This window comes from Panthera onca, chromosome B3, assembly GCF_046562875.1.
Source record: "Panthera onca isolate mPanOnc1 chromosome B3, mPanOnc1 haplotype 2, whole genome shotgun sequence".
NCBI classification, from domain to species: domain Eukaryota; kingdom Metazoa; phylum Chordata; class Mammalia; order Carnivora; family Felidae; genus Panthera; species Panthera onca.
In genome coordinates, this window is record NC_138344.1 from 65,917,504 (window position 1) to 65,930,588 (window position 13,085).

At 39.7% G+C, this 13,085-nt stretch overlaps 1 protein-coding gene across 6 annotated transcripts in view; it reads right to left on the reverse strand.

Annotated features, from left to right (window-relative positions):
- Positions 1 to 13,085, reverse strand: part of CDIN1 (CDAN1 interacting nuclease 1) — a 279,639-nt gene that overhangs the window by 186,625 nt on the left and 79,929 nt on the right. The window lies entirely within an intron of this gene.

Genomic DNA, 13,085 nt, shown 5'->3' on the forward strand with positions numbered 1-13,085 from the left:
AACATTACTGATACTAATAATTTTTTCCTTTTTTTTTTAATCGAAGGGAAGCTTTTAATTAGACCATTTTGCCAAGTTTATAAGCCACACTGCCAGATTTGAAGATGACCTAATTTTTCCAAGGTAAATTAACAAGTGCAGACCTAAAGCATATGTCTCCTTGCAGATCAATTAGCTCTGGAAAAGCCCGCTTGGGGAAAAAACACAACATGAACAATCAGAGAAGAAATGTTTACCTTTTGCAGGTTAAGTATTTTCTACCTAAGCAGATGTACATGGAGAACTTAGTGAAGGCAGGTCGGATTTCAATGATGTCAATAAAAACAACTTTTAGCCACGAAAGCATCTCTGAATTCTAAACCTTTCTAAAATAATTCTCATCAATTGCCACAAAATATTATGTCCGGGTCCCAGATGAGAAAAGTAGGTAAAACTGACTAACAACTGAAAGAAACTTAAGGAAGAAAAAAAAAAAAAAAAAAAAAAAAAAAAATATATATATATATATATATATATATATATATATATATATGTGAATTTTTATCCCAGAATATGCCTCCTCATATCCAAGTGTAAATTAAATTGACCTTACCCCAGGAAGTACTACAGAAGAAAGGCTAGGGGAGGCATCTAACGAAGAATGCTCTATCAGATCATACCCTTAGCAAATGGAGGCAAGAGATTCTGGCCCTGCTGTTTTCTGTAGGCATGTGGAAGCCAAGATAACCAGAACTCCTCTTCCTCTGCAAGGGAAGAAGGCAAGCCTCTAAATTAAAACTAAGTCAAGTGGTGCCTAGGAATCAATCCTTCCAAGTCCTCCAATGGGATGATTCCCAAACATCCAGCAAAACGGCTTAGGGTCTATCCACACAAACACAAACTAAAATGCATATTGGACAATTCTCTAGTTAATAGAATGAACGCAGACCACAGATCAACATCAATCACACGGAGATGATTTTAGGTTTTTTTTTTTTTTTTTTTAGATTACTATGTTCTTTATCAAGTTCAACACCATAAGAACACTGACAGATATGATAAATGTTAGTAAATACTGTGTAAAGAAATAAGGAAATTACATCTTTTTCACTTAAGCACAGCACTGAGTCCACAAAGAAAAAAATGCAATACACTTTTTAAAAATTATTTCCTATTGTTTAATTATTTCCTATTCTGCACGCTTATAACAACGTTTACATACTTAGCCATTTGTAAACATGTGTTTGTAACCGCAAGTGTAGAAGCCATATCTGGAATCCTAAAAAGAGCATCATCACCAGAGTAATACTAGCCAGCCCTATCTCTACAACTAGCTCTTCAGCCTGGGCAAAGTTGTGGAACACGGAACCTCTCAGGCTCACGGTCTTCTGTAGAAAATGACAATATTATCTAAGCGAACCACCTTCAACCTTTCTCGTGTGTCTCTGGAGAAAAAAAGCAACAATGGCTGTCTTGTTGATGTTGTCAAGTTTAAGTGATAGCAAGAACCGAATCAGGGGCACCTGGGTGGCTCAGTCGGTTAAGCATTGGACTTCGGCTCAGGTCATGTTCTCACAGTTCGTGGTTCGAGCCCCGTGTCGGGCTCTGTGCTCATAGCTCAGAGCCTGGAGCCTGCTTTGGATTCTGTGTCTCCCTCTCTCTGCAACTCCCCTTCTCATACTCTGTCTCTCTCTCTCTCAAATATAAATAAACGCTAAAAAAAATTTAAAGGGGCGCCTGGGTGGCTCAGTCGGTTGAGCATCCGGCTTCGGCTCAGGTCACGATCTCGCGGTCTGTGAGTTCGAGCCCCGCATCGGGCTCTGTGCTGATGGCTCAGAGCCTGCAGCCTGCTTCAGATCCTGTGTCTCCCTCTCTCTCTGCCCCTCCCCTGCTCATGCTCTGTCTCTCTCTGTCAAAAATCAATAAACATTAAAAAAATTAAAAAAAAAAAATTAAAAAAAAAAAGAACCAAATCAAAGTTAGGCATTTGCTTCACATAAGCTTAAGTTAGACTTTATTATCTCTGTAAAAAATGACCATGGCTATGTGGTACAAATACTGGGAAAATGAAACAGCCAATCTTGTCACTGTAAAAGAATAGATTATTGCAAAAACAGTGTTAAATAGATAGTAATGCACCTGCTAACTTCACTCGATTTTCCCAACTTAATTCTAAGGCCTGGCCAGCTGGAGGGGACCAAAACAGTTGCTCATGCATTTGGTGACCTTCTCTGAGGGTTCTCTCTCTGGTTGGCCCCTCAGTTACCAGACAGTAATGACAGACACATTCTTTTAAGGTACCCATGATGCCATACTATGTCTCCAAGAAACAACAGCACCTTCCCCACATGTACTTGGTTATAACTAAGATGTTCTACTGTTCTTACACCATATAAGGAAAAGATTATCAATCTATAAATGGCCAGATAACATGATCAAAAGTTCTATACTTTGGAAAATTACTGACCGCATATCAAACTGTATGATAACTCAAGGCAAACCATAGATCAAAGGCTCTTTTTTAAATAGAGGAGAGAAGGGGCGCCTGGGTGGCTCAGTCAGTTGTGCATCCGACTTCAGCTCAGGTCATGATCTCACAGTTCATGAGTTTGAGCCCCATGTCAGGCACTGTGCTGACAGCTCAGAGCTGACAGCTGCCTCGGATTCTGTGTCTCCCTCTCTCTCTGCCCCTCCCCCACTCTCACTCTCTGTCTCTCTCTCAAAAATAAATAAATGTTAAAAAATGTTTTTCTTAAATAGAGGAGGTAAAATACTCTAGGATATAAGAAGATGAAGTCACTTATTTTGTGAGAGAAGAAACGTAAATATTATAGAAAAAAGAAACTAATGACGTCGTAATTTTCTTCACAATATAAATTTTTTGAATAGTGCTTATCAGAACTAAGAATCATAGCCAATAAGGTTTTTTTTATTTTATTTTATTTATTTTAATTTTTTTTAACATTTATTTATTTTTGATACAGAGAGAGACAGAGCATGAACGGGGCAGGGTCAGAGAGAGAGGGAGACACAGAATCTGAAACAGGCTCCAGGCTCTGAGCCATCAGCACAGAGCCCGACACGGGGCTCAAACTCATGGACTGCGAGATCGTGACCTGAGCCAAAGTCGGGCACTTAACCAACTAAGCCACCCAGGCGCCCCAAGTTTTTTTTTTTAAATAGCCTGAATATATTGAATAGAACACTATTCAAATCAGAGAAAGCTTGCGAGAACAAGTCAATCATTTTAAATTGAATACTAAAAACTATGTATTGAATCCACATTCATTTTAAACTCAGTAAAATGTCTTTTCCTTTCCCTATTTTTTAGAGCAAGACAGAAAGTGATAATAAATAGGGAGTCAAGGCCTTGGCCACAGACCCAGGATATGCTTGGCCCCCATTTGCAGATTTTAGCACTTAAGCTTCATAAAAGTCTACCTGTGTCTCAGATCCAAGCCAGAGAGTGCAAACTTACTTTTACACACATACACTGAAGCTAAGAACCGCCAGAGGGATGAGCAGTATCAAACAGGTAAGGAAAGGCAGTTGGACAATCCTGGGATGGCTAAGAATAAGAAGGGCTCAAGGAAGCCAGGGCCTTTCATACAAGCTGTCCCTGGGCCAGCTACTACCTAAGCCCACGTTGCATCCAGCTTTTTTGACCATATGTAGACAGGAGGCTTAGGTCTTCCATAACCTTTCCTAGATGCATTCATCTGTTGATTTTTCAGTTCACCCCTGTCACTGCTTCAATCGATTGCTAGAATTTCAACTTTCTACCAACCACGTATAAGGCAGGAATACATGAGTCACTTGGGGCTACATGCACAAGGATAGGAGAGAACTGGTACCTGTTAAAGCATGCTACAGAAGACAGGCAATAGGCAATGTCTGGACTAAGGCATAATGCTGAAGATTATGATCTGCTTTCTGTGTAATATTTCTTTTTTTTTTTTTTAAGTTTGTTTAACCTGAGAGAGACTGAGACAGCACGTGTAGTGGAGGGGCAGAGAAGAGAGGGAGAGAGATAATCCCAAGCAGGCTCTTTGCTGCCAGTGCAGAGCCCAATGCAGGACTCGAACCCACAGAACTGGGAGATTATGACCCAAACTGAAACCAAGGGTCAGAGGCTTAACTGACTGGGCCACCCAGGCACTCCTGCTTTCTGTGAAATATTTCAAGAGCCAAAAAAAACAAACATCCGTGCACCCACCACTCTGACTTAATGTCTGGATCTTCAATTAAATTTACCTTAGATAGTCTAATATTAATTTGTGTAAACTTTTTTATTTATCAGTCTTGCTAGAGGTCAGTTCATTTTTCTAGTATTTTTAAGAAACTAAATTTTGGTTTCATTGATTCTCTCTACTGCTTCATTCCTTCCAATTTCATTTAATTCATCCTTTTGTCCTCATTATTTCTGGCTTTCCACTTTGAGTTCATTGTATTATTCTTTTACAGACTTACTATCTTTGTCATATAAAATTTTAATTTTTAACATATACTTTTTAAGGCTATAATTTTCCCTCTAGATTCTGCTTTAGCTACATGCTCCAAGTGTTCTTCTTATTTATTTATAAATATTTTATAGCTTCCATTATGATTTTATCTTTGATCTATAAATTATTTAAAAATTTATTCCAAATTTCTAATTTGACCATACTGGTCAAAGTATGTGATGCTTATATTCATTTGGGGGTATCTCTTTGACTTCCTTTGGTGTTTTCATTTGCAATCAATTTTTATAAATATTTTACAGATCTTAAAAAATAATAAAGTTCCTAATTTTCAGATACAGGGTTCAGTTATGTCTAGTAGGCCAAGATTTTTCATTGTATTATTTAAATCTTCTGTATTCTTCTTATTTTTTCATTAATTTTAAACAGACCCATATCTAATCTAATCATAACTCTTTTGTAATTCTGAGTACAGTTGACCCTTAATCATATGGGGGTTAGGGGCACCAACCCCCTGTGTGGTTAGCAGTCCCACATATAACTTCTGACTGCCCAAAACTTAACTACTAATAGCCTACTGTTGATAGGAAGCTTAACTGATAACACAGTCGATTAGCACATTTTATGTTATATGTATTACATACTATATTCTTACAATAAAGCTACAGAAAAGAAAATGTTAATAAGAAGATCATAAGGAAGTGAAAGCATATTTACAGTACTACACTGTATTTATTTTAAAAAATCAGCATATAAATGGACCCATGCTGTTCAAACTCATGTTGCTCAATGGTCAGCTACATAAGGAATTTAGAATGCACTCACTCCAATCAGGAAGCCCCGCTTCCCCATAAGCCTGCATGTTATTGTGTCTATTGTTTTTATCTAACCACCTTGTTGGTAAACATTAAGTCCTTAGTTTTTGTGAGGGCTAATTTTATGCCAACTTGACTGGGCCACAGACAGGGTGCCTAGATGTTTGACAAAACGTTATTCTGGATGTGTCTGTGATAGCGTTTCTGGATGAGATTCACAATTCACATTTGAATTGGAGTAAAGCACATTGCCCTCACCAAGGTGGATGGGTTTCATCCAATCAGTTGAAGGCCTGACCAGAATATAGAAGATAAGTTTTTTCTGGCTGATTGCCTTCAATCCGGGACATCAGTATTTTCCTCTGGACTCAAACTAAAATACTGGCTGCTCCTGGATCTCAAACTTGTAGGCCTTTGGACTGGAACTAAACCATTGGCTCTACTGGGTCTCCAGCTTACCTACTGTAGCTCTTGGGACTTTTCAGCCTCTATTATCACATCAGCCTATTCTTTATAATAAATCTCTCTCTCTCCATATACATATATACATATACCACACATAACTGGTTCTGTTTTTGAGTACTCCAATGGTCTCTATTTTTTTACATGTTTGATACTTACTTAGATTTATGAACATTTGCCCATTTCCTCTTTCAGTATTGCTTTTTGAATTCAGCTCTCTGCTTTTGTATTCAATATCTTTGCTAGTAAAGCACCTATGTATTCATTCTTTCAGATGGGACCAATGAATAGTAAAATCTCTTAGTCTTGTTTTGCCTGAAAATAACTTATTTCTCACTTTTGAATGATAATATAGCTGGGTATAGAATTATAAACTAAGAGTCATTTTATTTCAACCCTTTGAAGATATGAGTTCACTGTCTCTTGACATTTGTTATTGATAAGAACTCTCCTGTCAGTTTAATGATAATCCCCATAGAATTAATTTGTCTTTTATCTCTGGCTCTTTTAAAATTTTTCTTTGATATTCAACAGTTTCATCACTGTGTGCCTGGACATGGCTCTTTTAATTTAAGTTTGCTTGGAATTAGCTGTTTGATGAACTTACGCATATATGCCCTTAACCAGTTTGAAAATTTTGAGCCATTATAACCTGGGCTTCTATTCTCTCCTTCTGGAACTCTTATATTAGACATCTATCAGAAGGCCTTATTACTGTCTCCTATGTTTCCTACTCCTATAAAGTGTTACTTCCTTTCTATTCATCTCTTTTGTTATATACTAAAAGTGCTTTCCTTAGAGCCATCCTAAAATTCACTAACTTTTATTCTAATTCTTCTAATTTTCTTCTAATCTTTTTTCTAATCTAACACTTCACTCATCTAATGAGGTTTTCACTTCACAATGATATCATTTCCAAATTTTATTGTTGTTTTTTTCCAAATCTATCTGCTCTTTTTTCATACTAATTTCTATTCTTTCCATTATCTAGTTAGTTTTTAATTTATTTGATCAGCTTATATAATTTTTTTGGTTTTAAAATGTCATCTTATAGATTTTCTTATCTCCAGTTCATGGTATGCAATTTCTCCATCTGCCTCCCTACCTACCTATCTTCTATGTAACGTAACGTTACATAACATATAACATATAACATATAACATAACATAACATAATATAATATAACATAACATTAGTAGTGTTCTCCTCACTTGGTTTATAAATTGTTAGTATGAACTTAATTTCAGCAAGAATTGTTTGACCTGCACTGTGGAAATAACCATGACAGTGTAGTTTCATGTTTACTTTTGCAGAGACCAGTTTTATTACTGATTTCTGAACTTGGGCTTCCTGTACTATAAACAAGAGCCCAGGTTTAAACCCAAACCCACAAATGGTGCTGACCTATTTCTAGTTTCTCTCTACAAATGCCCCACAACTCAAGACCATATATAGGAGGCAAGCTTCCTCATCATTTTCTCCAGGCAAGTGGTATTTCCCCAGCCCTTTCCCCATGGTTTGGGCTGTCTGTGGAGGTTCACTTCCAGCTCATCGTTGTGCATCTTTCCCTCTGGGGAATTAAAATCTCAGCCCCAACTCCTCCTGTCCTTTTCTAAAGCTAACAACTCTACAAAGTGGCCCTACAAAGTGAGAGCCCCAGTTTACCAATCTGAATATACATTCTCTCTCCATTCCTTACAACTAGAGATTGAATTCCTTTTGTTTGAACTTGGTTTTGTATTTTAAAAGATTTTTGTTTGTTTCTTTCTCCAATCATTTCTTATGTCTTTGTCATGGAAATATGGCCCATCAACAAAAAGCTCCTTCTGCTATGTTGCTGAAATTTTTAGAAACTTCTTAGTAAATTCCAGGGAAAGCCTGTCTCCTTGTTAATTTCTGTGGAGTTAAAAGTTATTTAAATATATAAAGAGAAGATCCTTTTGACAAATTGGAGCCACAAACAACAGAGAGAAGGGCAGGTGGCCAATAAGTGGGTAGGTTGTAAAGTGGAGCCACCTGTGTCACCTCCAAAGTCCGCTCTGCTGTGGAGGGTCTGGCTGGGCCAGGGAACAGCAGGAGGGTCACTGGTGGCTAGAAAATGAATTGTTACCCTGACTCCTCCAAAGGCTGCTGCCACGTCACAGGCCAAAGTACCATGATAATCGTCAAGCTTCACAACTCGTTTCTGCGGTTTGAGAATCGGTTCCATCAAACTGTCAAGTATAAACCCATGTTTTTGGAGGGGGAGGCTTTAAACAATAAGCTCTTAACATGCTCATGATTTGGCAGTTTAAGCTGGCTTAATGGAGATAGCTTCTCTTAGCGTGACATGGCTTGGAGTGGATTATCTGGGTGCTGGAGGGTTCCCTTGGATCACGACTCACTCACACGTCTGGCAAATCTGTGCTCGCTTCCACCTCAGCCGGAACTACGAGTGAGGCACCTTGATTCCTCTCCATGTGGGCCTCTCTAAGGTCTGCCTGAACTTCCTCTTGACAAGGGTTCCAAGAGCAAGCACCCCAGGGAAGCAGGCAGCAGCTTACAGTTCATTGTGACCTAGCCTCAGATGTCACACAAGACCATGTTTCTTTACATCTTCCTCAAAAAAGGAAAAAAATGTGCCTTCTGAAAGCAAGATGAACTTGGAAAACTGTGCAGTCTGACACTTTCAAATGGAGAGGCAGCATGGAACGGTGGTTACTAGCTGAGCCTACAATCAGGCAGACTGGCCTGGTTCTTCCACCCACTAGCTCCATCATCTCAGCAAGTTAATTAATGTCGGTGACCCTCAGTTCCCTCGTCTGTAAAAGAGTGTAACACCGGTGCTTACTTTGCTGGGCTGTTGTAAAGATGAAATAAAATAACACACGAAGCACATTTAACATGCTCCTTCAGACTTGGGCAGCTGAAGCTGTCATCCTATTGCTTTGGCTGAGTTAGATCATGGCGCGGCATGCATTCTGCCTCTCAACACTGCATTATCAATACATACGTCACTCGTTACCTTCTATTGTCAAGAAGGTAAAAGAAGAAAGACTTCATGAGATATGTATAGAGTCGGGGGGCTGTTCTTACCAAGTATATGATTGCCGCAGCCTTGGAGAGATAGCCAGAAGTGACTCTGTCCAACAGGCAAAATTGAACAATGCCAGATTGTCCCTTCTTACACGCCACCCCTGCCACGCCCCTCTGTGGCAGTCAGGGTACAATGCGGAATCCCATCTGTCCTTGTGAAAGAACCTGGGAGAAGTCCTTCACACATTTGTGTGTATTAGCTCACCGTGCTCTCACTCCATGGAGGGGGGTGGGGGACAGCGGCTGTATTTTAAATCTTGTCTATCACCACATAAGGAGGTTTTTTTCCCTTACTTCAAGCACCAGCAATCAAGCGCGTAGAGACTTTCCCCCAAGTCACTGACATCACACCCATCTTTATAACTCTTCCTTTCCTTGCCGTAAGCTCAAATAAGCGGTGAGCCACTGCTGAAAGGAATTGGGGCAAATAAGCAGCTACATCCCCTATGCTCTGAAGGTCCCCGGAAATCCTGCCCGCTGCCAAGAGTGCCTTTTGACTAGGTTACACCTGAGGTAAAACCAAGACTAGACCATATCTCGTTGGGGCCTCTGATCTAAGGTCACAAATAGGTTGAAGCACAACAGGTGAGCCAGCATGGGGCTGACTGTGTACTGCTGGTAGCCAGCAGGAGGAGAAAAAGGATGAAGTAAGAGATGGATGCTACTGCGATAAAGACGAGACGGGCCGTGTGGAAGGAAACTGACGTGCAGACAGAGAGTGCTGTGAGGACCTAGTTCTCCCTCCAACAAGAAAATACAATCGTTGTAGTTAAACGGTTTGCGGGGAAATGCAGGTGCTCCCAGAGTGCACCAAGAGTTTGCCTTTTCACGCGGCTCCTGCAGAGGCTGGGCTCCACAACAGCTAAACCTAAACTACCAGCTACAATCTAATCTCTTTAAACGCTGGCTCAAGGCCTTTGGCCATCCAGGTTTAAAGGTCCCAGGTTACATGTCCATGGGAGCTGGCCTGCCAATGTCTTTTCTGGACATTTTGAATATTGCCTGTGACCTGCGGGAGCTTCCTTACTCTTGCAGTTGGAACTATTTCCCCTGGACAATTCCAGGCAGCCCACTAGCTCTCTCACCGCACAAAAGTGATCTCTAAAGCAGTCTAATCCCATCTGACAATCTACATAAGCACTATCTTTTAACATGAGGGAATCTTATAGGGGCAAATTAAATTTTGCTAACTAGCACATAATCATGTAAGAAATAACTTCAACTACAGTCATCAAATAAAAAAGGTATCATGGGGACGCCTGGGTGGCTCAGTCAGTAAAGAGTCTGACTCTTGATTTCGGCTTGGGTCATGACCTCACAGTTCGAGAGACAGAGCCCCACCTCGGGCTCTGCGCTGACAGCATGAAGCCTGCTTGGAATTCTCTCTTTCTCTCTCTCTCTCTCTCTCTCTCTCTGCCCCTCCCTTGCTCGTGTGCATGCTCTCTCTCTCTCAAAAAATAAATGAACATTAAAAAATAACATAAAAAACAAAATGTTTCAAAGAAGTTATTATGTAAAGGCCAAGAGGAAGATGTCTCTAAAACAGGAGTCTACACACTGATCAGATTCTTGTTTCAGGCCACTACACACCATCAATTCTTATGCCATAAACATACACTCAACAAGTATTTATTAAGCATCTGATTAATGCCAGGAGTATACTTAATTCCACCCCTCCTACTCAGCCACCTCCAGTTCTACTCTCCAAATCTGGAATGTTCTTCCTTATCTTTCCCTCAGCCAGTTCAATTCTCACCTCTTCCAGCAAAATTCCCCCTTGTTTCCAATCTACTTGCTCTCCCCTACCTCATATAGGGGAGTGAATTCATACCGTTTCCCAATCATTTGGCATTTGATTACACATTACTTTGTCATCTGTTGACAGAAGATTGATCAAGATGTCAAGACATGAAACCACGACACACTTAAAAAAAAAAAAATCTGGGACACCTGGGTGGCTCAGTAGGTTGGGCGTCGGACTACGGCTCAGGTCATAATTTCACGGTTCATGAGTTCAAGCCCCAGATCGGGTTCGATGCTGTCAGTGTAGAGCCCACTTAGGATCCTCTGTCTCGCTGTCTCTCTCTGTCCCTTCTCTGCTCACGCTCTCTCTCAAAAATAAATAAAACATTAAAAATTTTAAAAATCTTAAGGAAAAAGGGATGTTCAGCACGATATAGAAAAAAAGATGTTGCATTTTCTTAAGGTTATCTGTAAGTATCTGAGGGCTTTTTCATGGAGGATTAAGTTCAACCTCTGGTCACCCCAAGAAGATAAGAGATAATTTTTACAAGTTTATTACTGGTTCTGAAGGTAGAAGGTTTCAGATTTCAAGCTTGGCTTTCAGTGGTCCTATGTTGGTCTGGTCTACATAAATCCTGCTTAACCTTTTCTTTCATTATAGCCCACCGAAGGAGATTTTTTAGACATTTTTTCCTTAATTTTCCCCCTTGAAATTTTAATGCCACAAGTATATGGCATATCTGTTAAAGTGATATGACTCCATTTGAGAACACGTGGCTCATGTGGAGGACTAAGGAACAGTTTATGTGAGGTTGCTCAGCAAGCTGCTTACCAGCAGAAATATTTCTGTTATCATCTCAAAGTTGTTCTATACGAGTTACTCCACAAACTGCTGAATGAGTTACTAATGAACTACTCAAAATTCAAGTCCTGCCTATATTCCCTACTGTTACAGTAATTTTTAGTCCAATGGATTTGGCTTAATTTGAACTTTTCTCATTATGGATGAGTAGGTCTTAAAAAAAAATAAATACAGGGGCGCCTGGGTGGCTCAGTCGGTTGAGCATCCGACTTCAGCTCAGGTCATGATCTCACAGTCTGTGAGTTCGAGCCCCGCGTCGGGCTCTGTGCTGACAGCTCAGAGCCTGGAGCCTGTTTCAGATTCTGTGTCTCCCCCTCTCTGCCCCTTCCCCGCCATGCTCTGTCTCTCTCTGTCTCTCAAATGTGAATAAATGTTAAAAAAAATTAAAATAAAATAAAATAAAATAAAATAAAATAAATACATACATACACACACACACACACACACACACACACACACACACACACATCTTTCAGAAAGTTTAGACTAAAAACACGTAGGACACAATGGGTCCTTAAATGTTGACAACATCTAATGCCACGTCTCTCAAAGAGAAGAGTGCTTAACGCTGGCATAGGCGTGTGAAATGACTTTCTGAGCACACAAAACATTTTTTTTCTTTAGCAGTTATGGATTATTTTTATAAGTACTTTCTGTGTATGGCAAGAAATTCTAGTTTATCATTTAAGGTAGAATTATAAATTTCCTCTCTAAAATAGAATTAAATGACACTTAAAAATTTTCAAATAAATATAGTATATTTATTATAGTACATGTGGTACAATACAGATATGGAAAAACTGTAAATGTACCCACCAAATTTCTAAAATTTCAGAAACACTAGTTTAATATTTGTACAAAGTCAGCCGAGTATTCAGGAAGGTGGGGGTTACTCAGTCTACCCTACAGCAAGTTTTCATTTCTAAAAATGAACAATAGCCAACATTTACTGAGTGCATACTGTATGCTAGGAATCATTTTAAGCTCTGCACAAGTATTAATTCATTGAATGCTCAGAATATATCTCCAAGGTGGCTATCCACATCTTGGAAATGAAGAAATTAAGACACGAGGAATTTAAATAATTTCCCAAAGTCCCACTCCCAGTCAGTGGTGGAGCCGTGATATAAATAAACATAGTCAGTTGGGATCATAATTACCAGTCTGTTCTTCTTCGGCACTATTCCCTCATGGTTTTCAAAAGTAACCGGAAATGTTCTAGATTAATGCATCCTAATTCCACAAATAACTCAAGTTTTCCAATGGTATTCCTCCTCCCTCCTAGACCTCCCTCCAATTCAAATATTAGCCATTACAATTTCAATACACTTAGGGGCGCCTGGGTGGCTCAGTCGGTTAAGCGTCTGACTTCAGCTCAGGTCATGATCTCACAGTTCCTGAGTTCCAGCCCCGCATCGGGCTCTGTGCTGACAGCTCAGAGCCTGGATCCTGCTTCGGATTCTGTGTCTCCCTCCCTCTCTGTCCCTCCCCCGCTCACGCACTCTGTCTCTCAAAAATAAATAAACATGGAAAAAAATTTAAAAAACAATTTCAACACACTTAGTGTTCCAGATAGAACAAATATACGTCCACAAAAAGAAGCTGAGCTCTCTGGTCCTAGCTTATGGGAGCTCAGCACATCAAATAACACTGACAGTTGAGTCACAGGTGAAAAGAAGGCTAGCTCAA